The following is a 26,523-nucleotide window of genomic DNA, read 5'->3' as shown; positions in this document are numbered from 1 at the left end:
TATAATTAACTTATTAAGCAACATGCATTATATAAAATCGCATATCCATGGGTTCTACCATCTCTCATGATTTAAGGCTATTGTGAGGCTTATTTATTCACAGGGCAAGCAGCCCTTATATGCCTATGGTTTCTAAAAATGTATATTTTCCCCATTAACCTAGTAAGTAAATGCAATCTAATCTTTGAACACTATTTTACCAAGAAATAAAATAATAAACCCAAGAGCTTCATTCATGATTCTACAAACTTCAGGACAGATATGTCCCATCATTCCTTGCTGGTTCAATGTCTGCACAAAGCTTACTCTGGTAATTTACCTTCTGAGAATGTTGTCTTTCATTATATTATTAGAATTCTACTAAGCTGTTGGGATGCTGCCACGCTAGTATTTTCTCCTGGAAACGTTTTAGTCGAACAATTTTTTTTTTTTTTGCATTTTTTCAAAATAATGTTTCTTATGGAGAAGTCTTGGAAAACTTCTAAAAAATGCCACACCCAGAGCATGCTGCAATCTATAAAATGCAAAGGGAGCAAAAATAGGAGGAGACTGTCTTAAAATGCAGTATTTCTAAGATTTTCTATAAATTGGCTACCATAATGATGCCCATAAATCTAACGGCATGGTATCTCGATATAATGTAATCATCAAAGTTTATTTCACATGTCAAAAAAAATATTTTAAAAGGCAGTAAATCAGATAAAAAAGGAGGAACCCATGTACATACAAATGATGATTAATAACATTAAATGACAAATAGTCTATATATATGGCAGTGTAATATGGCTAAAGTGCAACAAGTAAAAACAACATCATTGTCTCGAACAGAAATCACCATATAGAAGAATATACATTCAAAGGAGCCAAGTGACCAAATGCAAGGCAGTAAAACTATATTATTGCATAGCCATACTGAACAAAATGATACCCCTGGATACCATGTAATATCTGGCAGGAGGCATGTTTTGCTACAAAAGAAAATGACAAATAAAGTGTTATTAGAGCAGTTAGAGTAGTAGAAACTTGAAGTGAGGAAAAATGTCCAGCAAAGGTAATCTTCTAATACTTCTGTCTATTATTGTCCTTTGAAAATACAGTCCCATGAGCATTGCCAAAAGGACTATACCAAGCAATCAGATTCCATCTTTGATTTTTCAGAGCACCTTTGGAAAATGAAAGGTGAAATATGATTGATTGCTATAGACCACTATGCCAGTTCTCCTTTACAACAGTTTTGATAAATCACCCCTACAGTGTGAAACCGCCAAGAAAATGACAGCAAATACCGTATTGTTTGCTTTTTAAGACGCACCTGATGATAAGACGCACCTAAGTTTTTGAGGAGGAAAATAAGAAAAATATATATTTTGAACCAAAAGGTGTGCTTTTGGTGGGTTTTGAACTAATGGTGGTCTGTGGATGACACTATTAATGGGGGATCTGTGGATGACACTGTTATGGAAGGGATCTGTGGATGACGCACTGTTATGGTGGCATCTGTAGATGACGCACTGTTATGTGGGCATCTGTGGATGACGCACTGTTATGGGGATATCTGTGGATGAGACTGTTATGGGGGATCTGTGGATGACACTGTTATGGGGGGAATCTATGGATGACACTGTTATGGGGGATCTGTGGATGACACATATACAGCATCTTATGCTATATATGTGTCATCCACAGATCCCCCCCATAACCGTGTCACTGTGTTAACAGTGACCCCCAATGCAGGGGTGGAGGTCGGCAGCTGGTGTTGGAATCGCGGCGGGGCCTGGTTCAGTCACTGTACTTTATTACACCGGGCCCCGCTCACAGCAGTCTTTATATATAAAGTGTAGTCATGGGAGCTTTGTTAAAGTCATGGCAATCCTCTGCAGTAGCGCAATCCTCTGTAGTACTCACTGTCAAACTACAGTTGCAGGCAGGCCGGCCGGCAGCGGAACATCACTCACTCCCTCACACGCCTGCTTCATTAATAAAGTGGGAGGAGCAGGCGTGTGACGGAGTGAGTGACGCTACACTGCCGGCTTACCTGCCTGCTATGGTAGTTTGACAGTGAGTACTACAGAGGATTGCCATACTTTAACAAAGCTCCCATGACTACACTTTATATATAAAGACTGCTGTGAGCGGGGCCCGTTGTAATAGAGTACAGTGACTGAGGTGTGGCTGACTCTTCAGTCGTGCACCCCTGACCAGCCTGTCTGCCCCATAGGCTGATTTTAATTAGTGTAATTATAAAGCTGTAGCCTGCTCTCCCTCACTCACTGGAAGCCTTTTGGTGCCAGGAGAGGTATAGGGTGGACTCTCATTGCATCTGTGGGCCATCTGGCACCAGGAGAGGTGTGGAGTGGGCTCGGCATGCATGTTGGTACCTGCATTCCCTGGATTTAATGGAGGCCATTTTGGCACAAAAAATGACAAAAATGAAGGTGGGCCCTGAATGCATGTGGAAACTGCACTCCCTGAATTTTATGGTAGTCGTCATGGCACATAATCAGTAAAATTTTGTGTTAGGTTCCCGTCTTACAGAGATCACCTTGACGTGTGGCAGACGGGCCCAAATGATTTTGTACAAAATGTATTTGCTAAGAATCTCAAATTTACTTAATAAGCATAGCATTAGCACTAAAATACTTTTTGTTGTACTTTATTTGGCTTGCAGAGTGCTGCTGCATTGTATTTTTTTCTACAGTGACTGCACCGGGGCCCGCCACGATTCCAACATTAGTTGCAGGCCTCCAGCCCCTCCTCCCTCCCCGCTGATACATCGCAGGCCGCGCTGTGCAGCATAGCGGCCGGCAATGTATCAGTGTCAGCAGAGTAAAAATGGCAGCATTCGCTTTATAAGATGCACTGCCATTTTCCTCCAACTTTTGGGGGGGAAAGTGCGTCTTATAAAGCGAAAAATACGGTACTTGATTGCTGGTTTGTGCTATAATCATACTGTAGTTTGTAAGTTCAATTTGTTTGTGTCATTCTAGGAGTAGAATATGGATTTAAAACTGTGATGAAACCCTCAGACAATGGGTACAAAAGGTGCCCAACTGTCCCTTTGATGGGGATATTGTCAGGCTATATCATGATGTATGGTGATATCACATTATTGGTGAATGTTGGTGAATACAGCGCTATTTTTGTGCCAAATGTGATGAACTCTGCAATGCAGATGTGAACAGAGATAATACAGGTTATAACAGCATAAAAAATAAAGAAAATGAAGCAATATATTTAGAACGTTACTATTTATACAGATACAAATTTATGGGGGTGAATTATAAGTGGTGTAAAGTTGTAAAGTAGAACTGGCTTAGTTGCCCATAACAACCAATCAGATTCCACTTTTAATTTTCCAAAGGAGCTGTGAAAAATGAAAGGTGGTATCTGATTAATTGCTATGGGCAACTAAGTCTATTTTGCACCAGTTTGATAAATCTCTATATTCCTAGCAAGAAATATTTCTCCGCAATATAAGGGCACTGGCTGTGTGCACACAGTTTTACGGATGCGGATCCATGCACTACTTTTTGCGGTGCTCACCATTGCATGTCGATTGTGGAGTCCATTCAAGTGAATGGGTCCTGTGTCTGCATACGAAGGCACTACGGTCGGTGCCCGTGCATTGCGAGTCCCAGAGGATTTTTCATTTTTGCACTCTCATTTTTCACCCCTGCCTTCCCGGAGCCATCATTTTTTTATTTTTCCATTCAAATACGGTCGGTGCCCGTGCATTGCGAGTCCCAGAGGATTTTTCATTTTTGCACTCTCATTTTTTCCGCCTGCCTTCCCGGAGCCATCATTTTTTTATTTTTCCATTCAAATAGAAATATGTTTTTGCGGGACAAGTTGCACTTTCTAATGGCACCACTTAATACTGCATATTATGTAGTGGGAAGCAGGAATAAAAATTAAAATGGGGTAAAATTGGGGAAAAAAATCAAATTCCGCCAGTTTTGCAGGTTTTTCCTCTACTGTTTTCACTATGTGGCAAAACTGACCTGTGCCCTTCATTCTCTAAGTCAGTACAATTACAGTCGTACCACATTTATATAATTTTTATTGTGTTTTATTGCTAAAAAAAACAAAAAATAACAAATTTGCGTGAGGGCTAATTTTTTTGTGGGCCGATCTGTAGTTTTTGTTGATACCATTTTGGAGTGTGTACGACTTTTTGATCATATTTTTTTCAATATTGTTGGGTAAGTGAAGGGATAAGAAAATGGGGAACAGACCATTAAAAAATAAATTTTGTTACGCTATTTGCCATATGGGATAAATATGTTTATATTTTAATTGTTCAGGCATATGGGAATATGATAATGCCCATGATCTTCTTTATGTTTTTTGTATTGCTTATTTTGATTTTAATATTGGGGAAAGTAGGGAATTTAAATATTTTAATATATTTTTTTATATTTATTAAAACTTTTTTTTAGCCCCTTCCCCCAGGAGACTGGAATATGCAATTTTCAGATTGATTTTAGCTTACACTGTAGTTCAATCTAAGCTGCATTTGTGGTTATCCCACGGATCCCTGCCACCTTCAGGCCTCCATAGTAACTACAGCTCTGATACGCTGGCCTCTTCAGAGTGGCCCAGCACATCAGCAAAGGAATAGCTCTCCTGATCGCTGCATGGGAGAGCCGTTCTTGACCCGGCAGTGCTGGTTTCTATTTTTCAGCATTTACTGTAGATGCTGTAGTCATTTGAACACAGCATTGAAATAATTAAATGTCTGCGATCTGTGTTATTGCCAGTCGCTGACATTAGCCCCGTGCCTCTGCTGTTTGAAACACCAGAGACCCAGCGACTATGCCGCCCACTGTGCTCCTGAGCAAACGCCATAATTGAAATCCCTTCTTCTGCCATACGTATATGGCACTAGGATAGAAGGGGTTAAAGCTATTATGGTGGTCACTTTTTGTTGTCACTCTTATAATTAAAAATGTTGCAACAATTGGCATATGCAGGTTCTATGCATTATATTTCAATTTATAGAATGCTGTTCACAGGGAAATCCTTCAGATATAGTAGCTTGTCTGATGACTCGGTCTCCAGTCTCTCTTTCTCCCCTCTCCTCTCCTAAACAATCTTCTAAGCTAAGTTATGACCAAATCAAAATTGAGCTTCTCTTCAGCTGGCTCCTGACTTCTAACTGAATAGATGTATGGCAAGTACATACATACATACATGTATATGTATGTATGCTCGCGTGTGCAGCAGGTGCCATATCTGTCGAGTTTCTGCTGTTTCCATACATTTAACACCGCAGATTCTATGGTCAAATATGACCATGGCATCTGAGTGGTCCGGATGTGGGAGCCACGCACTCCCGCTTCCGTAACATCATTCCCCGGTGTCACGGTATAGTAATAGCCGGAAGCCTCAAGCAGACTCCTATAGCAGGAGGCAGCATTGTATTGGTATATTGTAGATAGAGTTTTCTATTATGGCTATTAACCATCACATAACACAACTCAGGGTGACTTAAAAAATAAAATAAAAAGATAAATAAAATAAAAAAAATTAAAATATGAAAAAAATTTAAAATATTAAATTTTAAATCACCCACGTTTCCCCAAAATAAAAAATACATAACCAATAATAAAAAATATCATCATGGGCATTGCCGGGTGCAAAGATGCCCATACTAATAAGTTTGATACGAATTGAACTATGAGTTCTTATGAGCTGTCAGGAGTTCAGAAATAAGGCTTTCAGACAGAGTCATTAGAGCTTCTGTTTGTCGGGACTCATGATAAACAGAAAACCTTCTAGTCTGCAAATAGAAATTGACAGCTGTACAGAGAAAGCTGACATTTTTTTTTATAAATTCCAATTAAAAGAAATGATATTTAGCCCAAAGTGATTTGAATGCAATAATACAAAAAAATGCTGCCAAAGGTGTATTTAGTGTAATGGCATATAGGCATATTTCATTACACTCTAGATAAAAATATGCTTGTTAAAATATGAGAATTAATTTGGGGCATAACTAAACAATGGAGACACGGATTTAAACCAAAAAACACACAATGATCAGGGGCCTAGTAGGCATCTTGGCATATAAGACATTTTCATTTCAAAAAGTCATTACAGGTCCCATTTAAGGCCTTTTTTGGCCTTGTCATTAACCACTTCCCATCTGGGCCATTTGCCCCCTTCCTGACCAGGCCAAATTTTGCAAAACTGACATATCTCACTTTATGTGGTAATAACTTTGGAACGCCTTTATTTATCCAAGTCATTCAGAGATTGTTTTCTCGTGACACATTGTACTTCATGATAGTCATAAATTTGAGTCAAAATATTTCACCTTTATTTATGAAAAAATCCCAAATTTACCCAAAAATTTGAAAAATTCGCAATTTTCTAAATTTAAATTTCTCTGCTTTTAAAACAGAAAGTGATACCTCATAAAATATTTATTATTTAACATTCCCCATATGTCTACTTTATGTTGGCATCATTTTGGAAATGTCATTTTATTTTTTTAGGACGTTAGAAGGCTTAGAAGTTTAGAAGCAATTCTTCAAATTTATAAGAAAATTGCCAAAACCCACTTTATAAGGACCAGTTCAGGTCTGAAGTCACTTTGTGGGGCCTACATAGTGGATACCCCCATAAATGACCCTATTGTAGAAACTACACCCCTCAAGGTATTCAAAACCGATTTTACAAATTTTGTTAACCCTTTAGGCGTTCCACAAGAATTAAAGGAAAATGGAGATCAAATTTTTAAATTTCACTTTTTTGGCAGATTTTCCATTTTAATCAATTTTTTTCTTTAACACATCGATGGTTAACAGCCAAACAAAACTCAATATTTATTACCCAGATTCTGCGGTTTACAGAAACACCCCACATGTGGTCATAAACTGCTGTATGGGCACACGGCAGGGCGCAGAAGAAAAGGAACTCCACATGGTTTTTAGATGCCATGTCCCATTTGAAGCCCCCTGATGCACCCTTACAGTAGAAACTCCCAAGAAGTGACCCCATTTTGGAAACTAGGGGATAAGGTGCCAGTTTTATTAGTACTATTTTTGGGTACATATGATTTTTTGATCATTCATTATAACACTTTATGGGGCAAGGTGACCAAAAAATTGGTTGTTTTAGCACAGTTTCTATTTATTTATTTTTACAGCGTTCACCTGAGGGGTTCAGTCAAGTGACATTTTTATAGAGCAGATTGTTACGGACGTGGTGATACCTAATATGTATACTTTTTCTCATTTAGTAAAGTTTTACACAATAATAGCATTTTTGAAACAAAAAAATTATGTTTTAATGTGTCCATGTTCTGAGAGCTATAGTTTTTTTATTTTTTGAGAGATTTTCTTATGTAGGGGCTCATTTTTTGCGGGATGAGGTGACAGTTTTATTGGTACTATTTTGTGGGACATACGCATTTTTGATCACTTGGTGTTGCACCTTTTGTGATGCAAGGTGACAAAAATTGCTTGTTTTGACACAGTTTTTTTTATTTTTTTTTTACGGTGTTCACCCGAGGGGTTAGGTCATGTGATATTTTTATAGAGCTGGTTTTTACGGACGCGGCAATACCTAATATGTATACTTTTTTTTATTTGTTTCACTTTACACAATAATAGCATTTTTGAAACCAAAAAAATTATGTTTTAGTGTCTCCATGTTCTAAGAGCTATAGTTTTTTTATTTTTTGAGAGATTTTCTTATGTAGGGGCTCATTTTTTGCGGGATGAGGTGACGGTTTTATTGGTACTATTTTGTGGGACATACGCATTTTTGATCACTTGGTGTTGCACCTTTTGTGATGCAAGGTGACAAAAATTGCTTGTTTTGACACAGTTTTTTTTTTGTTTTTTTTACGGTGTTCACCCGAGGGGTTAGGTCATGTGATATTTTTATATAGCTGGTTTTTACGGACGCGGCAATCCCAAATATGTCTATTTTATTTTATTTTTTCTATTTTAAATTTTTTTTTTTTATTCCTAACTTGGGAACTTTTTTTTTTTTTTACATGTGAAACTTTATTTTAGTTTATTTTTTCAACCCTTTATTTTTTTTTTTTTTTTTTTACACTTTTCGTCCCCCATAAGGTCATACAAGACCTCTGGGGGACATTTGCTTCACTTTTTCTTTTTTTTTTCACAGTTGATTTCTCCTGTAACTGGGGCTGACATAGTAGCCCCAGTTACAGGACAAATGCACCCCTATAGAGGCTGTACAGCAGCAATCCAGCGCTGTACAGCCTCAGTGCAGGGCTGATCGAGGTCTCTGAGAGACCTCACACAGCTCCTGCACACTCCGGTCACGGCGCTCGGTGAGCGCTGTGTCTGAAGCGATCGTGAAGGCAGGGACACCTGGGAACTGTCCCTGCCTTGTCTTAGGGTTGCCCTGCTGTCACTGACAGCGGGCAACCCGATCAGCAGCTGCACGATTAGCGTGCAGCTGCTATTTCTGACAGGACGTTTTAAAACGTGCTGTCAGAAATAGACGTCCACCCATAGGACGTTTATAGTCTATGGGCGGACGTGAGGCGGTTAAAGGTATTCTGTCACCAATTACCTCCTTATCAAACTGTTTGCATAGACACATAGCTGTGATTCATAGCTGTGAGGCTCTGTTCTCAAGTTATTATATTTTTTCTTAATATACAAATTAGACCTTTGGTGCAATGAGGGTATCCCCATTGCTCTTATTGCACACAAACTCCACTCATTTCTGTGGCCAAACATCCCTCGCTGATTTGCCACTGGCTGGTTCTATTAACTCTTTCTGCAGGGGATAGTTAAAACCAGTGGCGTACCTAGAGATGACTGGGACCCACAGCAAATTTTTGAATGGGGCCTCCCCACCTCAACAACTTATTTTTTAACCCCCTCCTCCTATGCAACCCCCACTCATGTGGCTAGTCAAGATAGCTCTCTCAGATGAGATCTGGCAGCCACTCAGTCCATTTCCTACAGTGTCTCTGTATATGTATATTATAATACTTTTGAGGAGGCCCTAACAATAAAATCTTTTAGTCCTCCTCCTGGGCGTGCCCTTTCTGAGTTTGGGCCCTAAAGAAGCAGCTTCCCCTACTTTTCCTACAGCTACGCCCCTGGTTAAAAACACCAATACAAAGTTTTAACATTTTCCAGAGTTCATTTTTCGGCATAAATAACATAATAACTTTATTCTCTGGGTCAATATGATTACAGTGATACCAAAATACATATGTTTTTTTCTATAGTTTTATAGTTGTTAAATTTTTTCATTGAAAAGCTTTTTTAGTAGGAAGAAGGTGTTTTTTTAAACTAGTATATATTTTTTTCTTTACCATTTACAAGTCCCACAAGGGGACTGTAACAGAGGAGCTTATGCATTACTCTGTATTATACTGTCAGTTTTATACTGACAGACACTAGTAGACTGTCCCAGAGCGGTGCAGCCTTGTAGGCATACACTCCAGGCAGGCCTGGGGCCTTCATTTGGTCCCGGGTTGGCATACAAAGACATTGGAACCCCTGAATCTTATTTGCAGGGTGCCAATGAGAGACAGAGGCTAGTTCCCTCCCTCTAAACCATTCAGATGCTGCTTTAGCTATTGACCAAGGTATCTAAGGTATTAAACGACCTGGATCGGTGCTTCTGCTGGTACGGGCCTTTATAGCAAGAGCCTGGCTCTCATGTGACAGTGAGCACTTGGTGTCCGCTGCACAGTAGGCCTGTGCAGCACTTAGACTAGGCATCTATAGACTAAGACTCCTTAGTGCGTGCTGTAAAAAGACATAAGGGTCACTAAAGAGTTTAAAAATGATAAAATTCTGTCGGCCACAACTTGGCATTATAAAGGAGAGGCTGCAAAAAATACAGTCATTTTACATGATACTTTTTATTGTATTCAAACCTTATTTTACATTTCGATTCAATAATTTGTCAGAGATATTATTATATGTCTCCATGGCAGCCTAATGATAGTTACACCTTTGCTATCATGGATGTGATTACAATATTTTGTGCATGACTTCTTCAGATTGTCCATTGTTTAGAAATGCAAATGTGGCTCGATAGTCGTACATATGTGTGTTGTTTTGTATAATTCAATATCATGATTGTGTAATGTGAAGCAAAGCCGTTTTAAAAGTAGTCTGACCTCATTTGGACATGGACTCCAAGATTACATCTAAAGTCTAGTAATTAAAGTTAAATTCACATACAAATTTCCAGATGAGCAGAAATGAATGTTTCTCGCTAAGCCATCTTTACAAGCTTGTTGAGATAAAGCCAGTACTTTGAATCTATTAACCTTTCATTGTGTGGCACTATCACCCAGTACCGAAGATTAGCTACTGACACATTTAGCAAAGGATGATAAATGAGCTGTCCTTTTAGATGTCTGATTATTTGACCTTTATTCATTTAAAAGTAAAAGGGCTGACAATGTTAAGTAGTGCAAGTTTTCAATGAAACTGAACCCAATAAATACATTCATATGGACAAATGGCATTGGCTATATTTTCAACAGAAATTAATACAACTTTTTACACATATTGAATACTTTTTCATACTGACTCCTTTTATTGTATCACAGATCAGCAAGCGACATGTCATGTGAAGGATAAAATCTCCATACAAATGAGACAAGCTTCAGAAATCAGCTGGGCATCAATTAGTATAAGTAAAATAATAATGCAAGTGAATGCTTCATCTAACAATTGATCGTGTTGCTAAAAATAGGGAAGCGTTTCCTGGTCTGTGATATTTCTCAAATTATAATACATATATTTACTTCAAGTTTTTTTTTCTAGTTTCACTGTAATCCTGGTGTATAGGAACAAACTTCTTTAAACTTAAATTTAGTCTCTTGACTTTTAAAACCGAATCCTATGAATTTACATAGCTTACAACCCATAGCTTAAGAGCTCATGCACACGACCGTATGTATCTTGCGGTCCGCAAAAAATATGGATGACGTCCGTGTGCATTCCGTATTTTGCGGAACGTAACAGCTGGCCCCTAATAGAACAGTCCTATCCTTGTCTGTAATGCGGACAATAATAGGACATGTACTATTTTTTGCTGAATGGAAATACAGACATACGGAAGCGGAATGCACACGGAGTAACTTCCGTTTTTTCAGAACCATTAAAATGAACGGTTATGCATATAGTCCGCAAAAAAATGGAACGGACTTGGAAAGAAAATACGTTCGTGTGCATGAGCTCTAAATCTGCAGTGGGTTATGGTGTGTCTGAAACATTTTTTTGTCAATTTTTCACTGGTAGCAACTTTCATTAGTTGAGTATGCAACGATGCAATAGAGCAGTGGAAACCAGATAGTAGGTTGACATCTACTGGAAGACCTCAGAGCAGTTCTTATGGCTACAGGTTGGTTATCTGAGAAGAGAGAGAACTCCAGCCTAGAGTTGTGTGTTTCACTGTGCCTGTCACCAGAATATCTAGTGAAAGGCTCACTGGAGAATGATTATATAGGTATATTTGCCTTGTCTAGTGCCATTAGGCTTTTTTGGGTTTCACACACTCCTTGATAATTTATAGGGAGCAGTAGTAGTGTCAAGTATGCAAAAGTCAGGAAGTAGAGCTAGTAACTAGCTGTAGCTGCTATTATTATGGATTATTATTATTAGGGGAAATGGGAACAGCTGAAAAGGGGTATGCAAAAATGGTAGCTTTCACTGCATACCATATATGCATGCACCTGGTTCCTGGACTGATCCCTTAGCTCACATTATATATTTCCACTTACAATGGACCTCTAATGTCACTTTAGCCTTATCACTAGTGTTGAGCGCGAATATTCGAATACCGAATTTTAATTGCGAATATCAGCACTTCGAGAAATCGTAAATATTTAGAACATAGCACTATATATTCGTAAATTTGAATATTCTTTCCCCCCCCCCCACAGTACACAGTATACATGATCCCTCCCTGCTTCTAACTTGTGGGCCAATGAGAAGGCTGCAAGAGCTTAGCAACTTCCCTAGCAACCAATAAGAAAGTTGCCTACCCCTACTATATAAGAGAACCTCCCCATAGCCATTTTGTGCTGTTTCATGCAGATAGTGTTAGATAGTGTAGGTTAGTGAGTGAATAGTGTGGCTGATAGGCTGATAGGTTCCAGTGTAGGGTGTTGGGGATAATATATAGTTAGCTTATATACACTGCTCAAAAAAATAAAGGGAACACTTAAACAACACAATGTAACTCCAAGTCAATCACACTTCTGTGAAATCAAACTGTCCACTTAGAAAGCAACACTGAGTGACAATCAATTTCACATGCTGTTGTGCAAATGGGATAGACAACAGGTGGAAATTATAGGCAATTAGCAAGACACCCCCAATAAAGGAGTGGTTCTGCAGGTGGTGACCACAGACCATTTCTCAGTTCCTATGCTTCCTGGCTGATTTTTTGGTCACTTTTGAATGCTGCCGGTGCTTTCACTCTAGTGGTAGTATGAGACGGAGTCTACAACCCACACAAGTGGCTCAGGTAGTGCAGCTTATCCAGGATGGCACATCAATGCGAGCTGTGGCAAGAAGGATTGCTGTGTCTGTCAGCGTAGTGTCCAGAGCATGGAGGCGCTACCAGGAGACAGGCCAGTACATCAGGAGACGTGGAGGAGGCCGTAGGAGGGCAACAACCAAGCAGCAGGACCGCTACCTCCGCCTTTGTGCAAGGAGGAACAGGAGGAGCACTGCCAGAGCCCTGCAAAATGACCTCCAGCAGGCCACAAATGTGCATGTGTCTGCTCAAACGGTCAGAAACAGACTCCATGAGGGTGATATGAGGGCCCGACGTCCACAGGTGGGGGTTGTGCTTACAGCCCAACACCGTGCAGGACGTTTGACATTTGCCAGAGAACACCAAGATTGGCAAATTCGCCACTGGTGCCCTGTGCTCTTCACAGATAAAAGCAGGTTCACACTAAGCACATGTGACAGACGTAAGAGACTCTGGAGACGCCGTGGAGAACGTTCTGCGGCCTGCAACATCCTCCAGCATGACCGGTTTGGCATTGGGTCAGTAATGGTGTGGGGTGGCATTTCTTTGGAGGGCCGCACAGCCCTCCATGTGCTCGCCAGAGGTAGCCTGACTGCCATTAGGTACCGAGATGAGATCCTCAGACCCCTTGTGAGACCATATGCTGGTGCGGTTGGCCCTGGGTTCCTCCTAATGCAAGACAATGCTAGACCTCATGTGGCTGGAGTGTGTCAGCAGTTCCTGCAAGACGAAGGCATTGATGCTATGAACTGGCCCGCCCGTTCCCCAGACCTGAATCCAATTGAACACATCTGGGACATCATGTCTCGCTCTATCCACCAACTTCACGTTGCGCCACAAACTGTCCAGGAGTTGGCAGATGCTTTAGTCCAGGTCTGGGAGGAGATCCCTCAGGAGACCGTCCGCCACCTCATCAGGAGCATGCACAAGCGTTGTAGGAAGGTTTTACAGGCACGTGGAGGCCACACACACTACTGAGCCTCATTTTGACTTGTTTTAAGGACATTACATCAAAGTTGGATCAGCCTGTAGTGTGTTTTTCCACTTTAATTTTGAGTGTGACTCCAAATCCAGACCTCCATGGGTTGAAAAATTTGATTTCCATTTTTTTATTTTTGTGTGATTTTGTTGTCAGCACATTCAACTATGTAAAGAACAAAGTATTTCAGAAGAATATTTAATTAACTCTGATCTAGGATGTGTTATTTTTGTGTTCCCTTGTGTATATAATCCAGATAGTTAGTGGAAGATAGTCAGTGTAGGTTAGTGAGTGAATAGTGTAGCTGATAGGGTCCAGTGAAGGGTGTTAAGGGTAATATATAGTTAGCTTATATACAAACCGGATTCCAAAAAAGTTGGGACACTATACAAATCGTGAATAAAAACTGAATGCAATGATGTGGAGGTGCCAACTTCTAATATTTTATTCAGAATAGAACATAAATCACGGAACAAAAGTTTAAACTGAGAAAATGTACTATTTTAAGGGGAAAATATGTTGAATCAGAATTTCATGGTGTCAACAAATCCCCAAAAAGTTGGGACAAGGCCATTTTCACCACTGTGTGGCATCTCCCCTTCTTCTTACAACACTCAACAGACGTCTGGGGACCAAGGAGACCAGTTTCTCAAGTTTAGAAATAGGAATGCTCTCCCATTCTTGTCTAATACAGGCCTCTAACAGTTCAATCGTCTTGGGCCTTCTTTGTTGCACCTTCCTCTTTATGATGCGCCACATGTTCTCTATAGGTGAAAGATCTGGACTGCAGACTGGCCATTTCAGTACCCGGATCCTTCTCCTACGCAGCCATGATGTTGTGATTGATGCAGAATGTGGTCTGGCATTATCTTGTTGAAAAATGCAGGGTCTTCCCTGAAAGAGATGACGTCTGGATGGGAGCATATGTTGTTCTAGAACCTGAATATATTTTTCTGCATTGATGGTGCCTTTCCAGACATGCAAGCTGCCCATGCCACACGCACTCATGCAACCCCATACCATCAGAGATGCAGGCTTCTGAACTGAGCGTTGATAACAACTTGGGTTGTCCTTGTCCTCTTTGGTCCGGATGGCATGGCGTCCCAGGTTTCCAAAAAGAACTTCGAATCGTGACTCGTCTGACCACAGAACAGTCTTCCATTTTGCCACACTCCATTTTAAATGATCCCTGGCCCAGTGAAAACGCCTGAGCTTGTGGATCTTGCTTAGAAATGGCTTCTTCTTTGCACTGTAGAGTTTCAGCTGGCAACGGCGGATGGCACGGTGGATTGTGTTCACTGACAATGGTTTCTGGAAGTATTCCTGAGCCCATTCTGTGATTTCCTTTACAGTAGCATTCCTGTTTGTGGTGCAGTGTCGTTTAAGGGCCCGGAGATCACGGGCATCCAGTATGGTTTTACGGCCTTGACCCTTACGCACAGAGATCGTTCCAGATTCTCTGAATCTTCGGATGATGTTATGCACAGTTGATTATGATAGATGCAAAGTCTTTGCAATTTTTCGCTGGGTAACATCTTTCTGATATTGCTCCACTATCTTTCTGCGCAACATTGTGGGAATTGGTGATCCTCTACCCATCTTGGCTTCTGAGAGACACTGCCACTCTGAGAAGCTCTTTTTATACCCAATCATGTTGCCAATTGACCTAATTAGTGTTAATTGGTCTTCCAGCTCTTCGTTATGCTCAAATTTACTTTTTCCAGCCTCTTATTGCTACTTGTCCCAACTTTTTGGGGATTTTTTGACACCATGAAAATTGGAATCAACGTATTTTTCCTTTAAATTATACATTTACTCGGATTAAACGTTTGATCTGTCATCTACGTTCTATTACAAATAAAATATTGACATTTGCCATCTCCACATCATTGCATTCAGTTTTTATTCACAATTTGTTTAGTGTCCCAACTTTTTTGGAATCCGGTTTGTAAATAATCAAGATAGTTTGTGGTAGATAGTAAGTGTAAGTTAGTGAGTGAATAGTGTAGCTGATAGTTTCCAGTGAAGGGTGTTATGTAGATTACTTAGGTAGCTCATATATATAATCCAGATAGTTAGTGGTAGATAGTCAGTATAGGTTATTGAGTAAATATAGTGAAGCTGATAGGGTCCAGTGCAGGGTGTAGTGTAGGTTAGATAGAGATATAGTAGTAGGCTTTTGCTGTCTGTTTCGTTTGTGAAAAAAAAAGTTTGTTTCTGTGTTTTATTGTTATAGGGTTTTGTGTGGGTAGTGATTAGTGTCAGCGTCTTTTGTGTTTGAAAAAATAAAATAAAATAAGTATTTTTCTGTCTTTTAGGGTTAGTGTTTTAGGGGTTTGTGTGTGTAGTGATTAGTGTAGTGTGTAGTGATTAGTGAGCCTGCATAGTATCCCCTGAAGACGCTGAATTATCGGCGAAACATGTAGGGATGCAGGGACTTAGTTTTTAGATCAGGAAAAACAGGCAGGGACCCACAGTGGGAAATGATATTTAGAGAGTGTGAGACATAGAGATCATTGGAGAATTGGAGACTCGAGGGGCGGTTATTTATTCCGCCCGGCTGAGTCCGATGTGAGAATACACACTATATAGCAAGCATTATCCATCTCCCGCACCCTGCTTTCCCTGAGAGTTTTAAGTACAAAATTCCCAAGTAGTTTATGTATTTTTAACAAAGTGATTAATAAAGATTTAATTTTATTATTAGTCAGAGAGGTTGCAAAGGTTACGCTAAGGTCCAAGTGACCACCTAACCCCTCTTGTAAAACAGATATAGCGTCGCAACGTCCTGAGGAATCCTTTTGTTTGTTATTGTAATAGTGATTAGTGTCAGCGTCTTTTTTCTGCAAAAAAAAAAAAAAGAGAAAAAAGTCTCTTTCTGTGTTTTAGGGTTTCGTGTATATTTTATTTTATCTTTTTTGCCCCATTGTCCCAAACCCAATAAAGTTTGCCCAAATTCCCTCATTATTTTCCTTATATAGATTTTTTGTATATAAAAACAAATCATGATTCATGAGTGCACATGGGCGTGCTGGCAGCCGTGGTCATGGTAGGGTAGTTGGTTCCAGAACTGGACGGTGACCAGGACGGGGCCTCTCCTCTACCCATGGAGGGGCAGGCGCAGGTGGCAGGGGCGTCCGCCTCATCCATGTTTTTTTGGGGTGTGGCAGCCACCCCATTTCATCTCAAAACGCTGAGGCAGTGGTGTCATTTGTGACACAAGCTAGTGGCACAGAGTCCTCTGCCCGAACCTGGGCATTTCCTGTCACGGATCTCTCTGATCTGCTCCAAATTCCTCCTCTTCAAATCTGACCATTTTTTTTAAATATGGCCATCCTATAGTGATTGCCCTTAAACTTCCTCTTGAGCTCAGGCCGGATCTCCCTCACAATGGCCTGCTTCTCAGCGTGGACCAGGGTCCGGTCATAACCCCGCTCCAACATGCGCTGCAAGATAAAGATGCAAGCATATAATCCCAATTTTTTTAATACAAGTAATGTAAATAATGTCCTCAGCAAAACATCAAAAAGTATTTTGCCTTCGAAGAAGCAATATTAGATTTAATGTTACTGTTATAAGATCAGATTGTATTGTGATTGTATGTGTTTGGGGTCTGAGCAATCGGATATTGGCCAGCTGAGCAGATATTTACCTGTCTAGTGAAGTGACGGTACGGTATGGGGTGTACAAGCTGGTTCGCCTCCCCGTGGTCAGTGGCATAGCGTGGGGGGAGAAGGGGGGCCGTTGCACTGGGCACCAAATTTTAGGGGGCGCCATGCAGCAGGCAGTATAATGAGGGTGATGGAAGCCTATGGCTTCCATCTCCTCCGTTCTGCCTCATAACCTTTAGGCTAGGCCTGAAGCCTATGAACCAGTAGAATTGCGCAGTAAATCGCGATTACATCACCGTGACCTCCTGCGCCGTGCCTCGCGGGCACAGTGATGTGTTCCTGACCGCCTGTGACGGGACGCCCGAGTAAAGGCTACGAGAGGCGATGAAGAGAGGTGAGTATTTATTTATTTTTATATGTAAGTACTAGGGGCCAAACTGTGGGCACTATGGAGGTGAGGGAAAGAATGGGGCCATTACATATTATACAGAGGGGCCATTATATATAACAATTATTAATGGCCACTCTGTATAATTATAATATATAATGGCCCCTCTGTATAATATATAATGGTTCCCCTGTATACAGGGAGTGCAGAATTATTAGGCAAGTTGTATTTTTGAGGATTAATTTTATTATTGAACAACAACCATGTTCTCAATGAACCCAAAAAACTCATTAATATCAAAGCTGAATATTTTTGGAAGTAGTTTTTAGTTTGTTTTTAGTTTTAGCTATTTTAGGGGAATATCTGTGTGTGCAGGTGACTATTACTGTGCATAATTATTAGGCAACTTAACAAAAAACAAATATATACCCATTTCAATTATTTATTTTTACCAGTGAAACCAATATAACATCTCAACATTCACAAATATACATTTCTGACATTCAAAAACAAAACAAAAACAAATCAGTGACCAATATAGCCACCTTTCTTTGCAAGGACACTCAAAAGCCTGCCATCCATGGATTCTGTCAGTGTTTTGATCTGTTCACCATCAACATTGCGTGCAGCAGCAACCACAGCCTCCCAGACACTGTTCAGAGAGGTGTACTGTTTTCCCTCCTTGTAAATATCACATCTGATAATGGACCACAGGTTCTCAATGGGGTTCAGATCAGGTGAACAAGGAGGCCATGTCATTCGATTTTCTTCTATTATACCCTTTCTTGCCAGCCACGCTGTGGAGTACTTGGACGCGTGTGATGGAGCATTGTCCTGCATGAAAATCATGTTTTTCTTGAAGGATGCAGACTTCTTCCTGTACCACTGCTTGAAGAAGGTGCCTTCCAGAAACTGGCAGTAGGACTGGGAGTTGAGCTTGACTCCATCCTCAACCCGAAAAGGCCCCACAAGCTCATCTTTGATGATACCAGCCCAAACCAGTACTCCACCTCCACCTTGCTGGCGTCTGAGTCGGACTGGAGCTCTCTGCCCTTTACCAATCCAGCCACGGGCCCATCCATCTGGCCCATCAAGACTCACTCTCATTTCATCAGTCCATAAAACCTTAGAAAAATCAGTCTTGAGATATTTCTTGGCCCAGTCTTGACGTTTCAGCTTGTGTGTCTTGTTCAGTGGTGGTCGTCTTTCAGCCTTTCTTACCTTGGCCATGTCTCTGAGTATTGCACACCTTGTGCTTTTGGGCACTCCAGTGATGTTGCAGCTCTGAAATATGGCCAAACTGGTGGCAAGTGGCATCTTGGCAGCTGCACGCTTGACTTTTCTCAGTTCATGGGCAGTTATTTTGCGCCTTGGTTTTTCCACACGCTTCTTGCGACCCTATTGACTATTTTGAATGAAACGCTTGATTGTTCGATGATCACGCTTCAGAAGCTTTGCAATTTTAAGAGTGCTGCATCCCTCTGCAAGATATCTCACTATTTTTTACTTTTCTGAGCCTGTCAAGTCCTTCTTTTGACCCATTTTGCCAAAGGAAAGGAAGTTGCCTAATAATTATGCACACCTAATATAGGGTGTTGATGTCATTAGACCACACCCCTTCTCATTACAGAGATGCACATCACCTAATATGCTTAATTGGTAGTAGGCTTTCGAGCCTATACAGCTTGGAGTAAGACAACATGCATAAAGAGGATGATGTGGTCAAAATACTCATTTGCCTAATAATTCTGCACTCCCTGTAATTATTATATATAATGCCCCCTGTATAATTATTCTTAATAATTGCCCCTCTGTATAATATATAATGGCCCCCTGTATAATTATAATATATAATGACCCCTCTGTAATTTTAGGATATATAATGGCCCCCTCTGTATTATTATTACATATATATATATATATATATATATATATAATGGCCCCTCTGTATAATTATTATATATAATAACCCCCCAGTATTATTATAATACATAATGGCCCCCTTCGTATTTTTAGGATATATAATGGCCCATTATATATCCTAATATTACAGAGGGGCCATTATACATTATACAGAGGGGGCCATTATATATTATACAGAGTGGGCCATTATATTTAATAATAATAACTAATAATAATAAAACTCTGCAGAGATGAGACACAGCTAAAAGAAGGTGTCATGGCGGTCTTATCTCCGAGTGAAAAAATTTAGGAAAGTCTACATCACAGGAGATGTCACTGGATGGATGAGGTATGTGGTGTTGTGTTATACTGTATATTTTGTAGTGATGTATGTAATGTCCAAACACATATTTGTTTCACGGTAGGGTTGGGGGGTGGATTGAGAATAGGGCCCACCCTGCCGCATCCTGGCCCCAGACTTCAGGTCACACTGTGCGTGTTCTGAATTCTAGGGCCTCACACCCATCTACTATATTATCTGTACTCAGAGAATTATCACTGTATTATATGTGGTGTTTAATAGGACTGCTACAATATTTGTAAAAAGGGTTGTGTCCACAGGTTGGGGCGCACAATACATGGCTGGCCCCAGGTGCTGGCAACCCACACTACGCCACTGACCATGGTGCACCCTGGGTAACTCTAAATGAACCAGCAAATACTGGCGGTAAGACAAAAAGCTTTTCCTGAGTCCCCACCAACAGGACACAAACTCTAATCTATAGACTGTGTGTGTATGTGGTATATAGTGTGCAACAGGAAAAAGGAATGTGTGACTTCCGGGGTCAGCGCCAACATGGCAGGACACGCTGAGTGAAGCTCCGCAACAGCCCATGCTTTGCTACCCCAACTCCCTACATTACCGGACTTGACGGAGCTCAAGATCTGGGTCTATCTCACCCAGACACCTCCCGGTCTCGTATGGACCAGTTTTTAGTTAGACCACCGAAGGTCACCAGATCGCAGTCTGTGGCGCGAAGCATGGTGGATCGCGCCCTCCAGTTGGCCCTTACAGAGATGCCACTGCTACAATCAGAAGAGGACCCTGGAGTAGAATCTGATCAGCCAGAAGAATTTGCTGTAGATTACAAGCAACTGGCTCTAGAGGTGACGGCGCGCATCCTTCCTGATCTACAGGAGTCTCTCTCCACTACGGTCTCGGCCTCCCTGTCACAGATTCACCAAGACCTGGCAGAACATGGCCGCCGCCTAGATGAAGCAGAGGGGAGAATTACCTCACTAGAGGAAGACCAGACCCACTACCGCTCCGAATGCTCCAGACTCCAACAAGAAAACAAAAGAATCTTGCTAAAATTGGATGATTTGGAGAATCGTTCACAAAGGAATAATCTGCGGTTAGTGGGTATAGCTGAGACAATACCCCTGCATGAGCTGGTAAAGTTATGTGAGCAAGAACTTCCTCAGGCACTGAATTTACCTTCCCACTGCAAAGTGGAGAGGACTCACAGAATCGGGCAGGCGCCGTTGCCGGCAGGGAGACAAGACAGGGATTCATCAGCTCATGAAGCTCTCAATCAGAGGCCGAGACAGTTATCTCGACTATTTAGAAAAAGTGGCCATTCTCAGAGCCTACCAAAGTAGCAAGACACCCTTGATGTTAGGGGGCTCCCGAGCTCTTCTATTCGAAGATTTCTAAGCAGAGGTGACCAGACGAAGACAGGTCTTCTTACAGAAGAACATGAAACACACAGAACACACAGAAACCTTAAGCATCTATAACGTCTATGGACCAAATGAGAGCAACACTATTTTTTTTGATAACCTACATAACATGGTCATGCAAGACAAAACACCACATTGTTTGGTAGCAGGGGACATGAATACGGTTATGTCCTTCTCAGAGGATAGGTGAAGCGATGCAAAACAAATTCCTAGACCTACATATAGGGATGCAATATTGAGTAGAGTTGCGGCTGACCTACACATGCACGATGTTTGGAGATCCACCCATCCAGAAGAAAGGGAATTTACCAATTTTTCCCATCCCCACAACTCCTGGTCACGTCTTGACAATTTATTGGTTACTGATTCTATACTGCAGCGCACTATATCAGCGGAAATAGGAGATTTAGTCATTTCGAATCACTCCCCGGTGATCATAGAAATCACAGATTCAGTGCCGAGGGGAAGCGATTTCCTCTGGAGGTTCCCTTCAGATTTAGTATCCAATGAAAATTTTGTAGAGATGTTGAATCACTGGTGGTTAGAATATTGGGAGGAAAACTCCCCCACGAGTGAATCCCAGTTTGTTTGGAGAGCAGGTAAAGCAGTGCTAAGAGGCAGGATACTGGCATATATTACCAACTGGAGGAAAAAAGTAAATGTGAAATTACGAGAACTTACAGAGGTGCTTAGGAAATCTTACACACAACATTTATTACACCCCTCCGCATCCACCAAAACAAGTTGGGTAGAGACTAAAAACACATATGACAGTTGGCTTAAGAGGAGAGAGGAATTAGAAGGTAAAAAGAAGGAAGCGAAATACTACAAATATGGTAACAAAGCAGGAAGACTTTTGGCCTCCCTAGCGAAAGGCCTAAAGCCTTCTACTCAAATAGCAGCGTTGAGAGATAATCGGGGTTCTATGTTCACAAGACCCAAACAAATAGTGGATATCTTTAAGAAGTTTTATGCTGATCTTTATACATCCACGGTGAGCCCTGAAATCCAGGGAAAATCGTGGCTGGACAGTTTGTCATTGCCGACGGTCTCCCAGGAGGAGTTAGATATTTTAAACAAACCTATCACTGTGGAGGAGGTTCAGAGGGTGATTAAAAACTCAAGTAATGGGAAGGCACCGGGACCGGACGGGTTTACCAATGAGTTTTATAAAGCATTAGCCCCTCAAATCGCCACAGTTCTTACATCTCTATATAATTAAATCCTGCATGAGATACCTCAGGATATGAATACGGCATACATAAAAGTTCTACCGAAGGAGGGTAATGACTGTACTCTGCCCTCATTGTATCGCCAGATATCATAGAAACATAGAAACATAGAATGTGTCGGCAGATAAGAACCATTTGGCCCATCTAGTCTGCCCAATATACTGAATACTATGGATAGCCCCCGGCCCTATCTTATATGAAGGATGGCCTTATGCCTATCCCATGCATGCTTAAACCCCTTCACTGTATTTGCAGCTACCACTTCTGCAGGAAGGCTATTCCATGCATCCACTACTCTCTCAGTAAAGTAATACTTCCTTATATTACTTTTAAACCTTTGCCCCTCTAATTTAAAACTGTGTCCTCTTGTGGTAGTTTTTCTTCTTTTAAATATGCTCTCTTCCTTTACCGAGTTGATTCCCTTAATGTATTTAAAAGTTTCTATCATATCCCCTCTGTCTCTTCTTTCTTCCAAGCTATACATGTTAAGGTCCTTTAACCTTTCCTCGTAAGTTTTATCCTGCAATCCATGTACTAGTTTAGTAGCTCTTCTCTGAACTCTCTCTAGAGTATCTATATCCTTCTGGAGATATGGCCTCCAGTACTGCGCACAATACTCCAAGTGAGGTCTCACCAGTGTTCTGTACAGCGGCATAAGCACTTCACTCTTTCTACTGCTTATACCTCTCCCTATACATCCAAGCATTCTGCTGGCATTTCGTGCTGCTCTATTACATTGTCTTCCCACCTTTAAGTCTTCTGAAATAATTACTCCTAAATCCCTTTCCTCAGATACTGAGGTCAGGACTGTGTCAAATATTCTATATTCTGCCCTTGGGTTTTTACGCCCCAGGTGCATTATCTTGCACTTATCCACATTAAATTTCAGTTTCCAGAGTTCTGACCATTCTTCTAGTTTTCCTAAATCCTTTTCCATTTGGCGTTTCCCTCCAGGAACATCAACCCTGTTACATATCTTTGTGTCATCAGCAAAAAGACAAACCTTACCAGCGAGGCCTTTTGCAATATCACTTATGAAGATATTAAACAAAATCGGTCCCAGTACAGATCCCTGTGGAACCCCACTGGTAACATTACCTTGTTTTGAATGTTCTCCATTGACTACAACCCTCTGTTGTCTGTCACTCAGCCACTGCCTAATCCACTCAACAATATGGGAGTCCATGCTCAATGACTGCAGTTTATTGATAAGTCTTCTATGTGGGACAGTGTCAAAAGCCTTACTAAAATCTAGATATGCGATGTCCCTGATTAATAATGACCTAAAATATATATCCAAAATATTAGCTGACAGGTTGGCCACTTTTCTGCCTCGACTTATCTCCTCCCATCAAGTAGGTTTTGTTCAAGGTAGGTCAGCGGTATATAATATCCGCAAGGTCTTGGCGGTGCTAGATGACATCAAGATAAACCCACATCGTCATCCATCTCCTGCTTTGCTCGCCATTGACGGGGAGAAAGCATTTGATAATGTGAGCTGGAGATGGTTGAATGAAGTGTTAGATGTGATGGGATTTGAAGGATCCTTTAGGGAATACATCAAAACTCTATATAGCTCCCCCCTAGCTAGGATCTCAATCCCGGGATTCCTGTGAGAGCACTTTGTGCTGCAAAAAGGCACCAGACAAGGGTGCCCGCTTTCGCCTTTATTATTTAATATTGCCTTAGAACCACTTTCTAGAGCCCTTAATCAGGATCATTCCATTAGAGGAATTAACATTAAATCCCAGACCCTTAAACACGCACTTTTTGCAGATGATCTCCTATTATTCTTGTCACATCCCCAAGCTGATATCCCGATACTCTTTGATTTATTGGAGCATTTTGGCAAGCTTTCTGGCTTTAAAGTCAATAGATCTAAGTGTGAACTACTAAATTTGTCCCCTTCACCCACCCTAAATCCCAGAGTGCTACAAGATTTACCAGTTGCTGTGACAAACACCAGCATCAAATATCTCGGTATAAAAAATGGTAAGACGCCGGATACTCTTTACACTCTAAACTACCCCCCTTTATTTAAAAAAATTATCGCAGAGCTCAACTCCTGGACAAATTTACCCATCTCGCTCCTTGGTAGATGCGCCCTAATAAAGATGATGAGTTTTAGCAAACTCTTGTACCCTATGCAGACGTTGCCGATTCTCCTAAAACACAAAGATATCCAAAATTTACAAAAATATTTCCGATCGTTTATTTGGCGATCTAAGAGGAGTAGAATATCCTTGATGACCCTGGCCAGACAAAAAGACAGGGGAGGGGTGGTATTTCCTGACATCAGAAAATACAACCTTGCTAGTTTACTGAGACACAGTTTAGACTGGGTGCATTATACGTCACATTACTCGATTTTACAGGTCGAGAAGGAAAAGGCCAGTCCTTGGTGCTTAAATGCGCTGTTACATACCAAATTTGCGCAGCTGCCTCCCAGTATAAAACACAGCACTTTATTCAGAGATACAATAGCCGCATGGAAGGCAGTGAGAAGGATGTTTGATCTTCCCTTTCTAGTTTCCATACGCATGTCCCTTTGGGGTCACCCGGAATTTTAGGCCCTCTCCATTAATGCCCAATTCGTCCAATGGAAGGCCAGGGGGATTAATAATGTGGAGCATTTATGGAACCGAGAGGAAAGTAAATTTTATACTTTCCAAGACCTTAGGATGAAATACCAATTACCGGTATCTCATTTCCTGGCATACCAACAAATGATGTCATTCTTATCTTCCAGAATCAGGGAGTTAACACGTGAATTTTCAGCTAATACCTTTGACTCTTTTCTGCTCTCCAAGGAACCAAAAAAGATTCTAGCAACCATATATGGTTCTCTAAGGGATATTGACACTAAATTGGGTGACTCTTCGCTTTTTAAGTCATGGCTTAAATTCTTTCCTAATCTAATGTTACCAAACCAGCTTCTGGATGAGTGGATCCTCATAAGAAAAGTGATGGGTAGTGAGATATGGCGGGAGACATATTTTAAAATTATTCATAGAGCAATATACGGATTCTACTTGCCGAAATCCCTGAATAGGATCTCGGCTGATAAGATGACACATTGTCCGAAATGCAAAATGTCGGACACTGATGTCACTCACGGGTTGTGGGAATGCACTACGGTTCACACCTTTTGGAAGGCTCTTCTTGAAATGTTAAGCAATGCAATCTGAAGATCAATATGGATCCAGAGGTCCTCCTATTTCATATTGGGCGGTCAGAGATGTCTTCAAAGATTCCGCCAGCTTTTCATGTATTGATTTTGGCTTCCAAGAGGTGTCTTTTAAGTCATTGGCTGCAACCAAGTGTGCCAACGATAGCAGAAGTGGTGCAACAAACTACAGATTGTCTGATACTTGAACGTATAGAGGCAGAGCAGGCTAAGCCGAAACTTACAGCGCTCTTTTTCAAAAAATGGAGACAGTACATGGAAGGTAACTCCATTTGTTCATACAGAATGGTATTTGAAGTTGGAATCCACAGATTCTTGGTATCAACTTCACAAAAAGTCTTTGTCACCTCTGACAGTGGTGGGATGATGAATGTTGGCAGAAGCTGTTTTCGGCTTTTCTCTCTCACTATTTAGTCTTTGGTAAAGGGGATTACCGAAAATGGGTTCCTAGACTAGCAGCTATCGAATCCGTTCAGCTATCGAATAGGTTCATATTAAACAAGTTTACAACCTTGGCATATCTGAGATGGGGGTTTGTATTGTTTTGGGAGGGAGGGGAGGGTTAAGTGGGTAAAAAATAGAAAAGTTTTGGTCATGTACAAATCTGTAATTATCCTGATGATAAATGAGGATTAATAGAAAACAACATTGTAAAAATTTGACTGTACACCTATGCATGTCCTCTCTGACTGATTTGTGATTGTACATGTACTTTTCAATAAAGAGAAGTTTAAAAAAATAAAATAAAATGGATGTGCAATGTGCATGTGAGAGATTTTTCTCTGCTGTCTATACATACATGCTACAGACATAGTGCTGTGATGTTACAACAATACTTAGTGCACCAATCAGTAATATCTACTTAGACCTGATAAAAAGTGAAGTTATATGTATCGTGGAAAAAAAATTCAGATCATAAGTGTCGATTTTCGCAATCACAAATATTTTATAACACTCTATCTGCAGATAAAGCGATT

This window comes from Bufo bufo, chromosome 1 (genome assembly GCF_905171765.1).
Source record: "Bufo bufo chromosome 1, aBufBuf1.1, whole genome shotgun sequence".
Taxonomy (NCBI): Eukaryota; Metazoa; Chordata; class Amphibia; order Anura; family Bufonidae; genus Bufo; species Bufo bufo.
Note: the sequence above shows the minus strand (reverse complement) of the source record.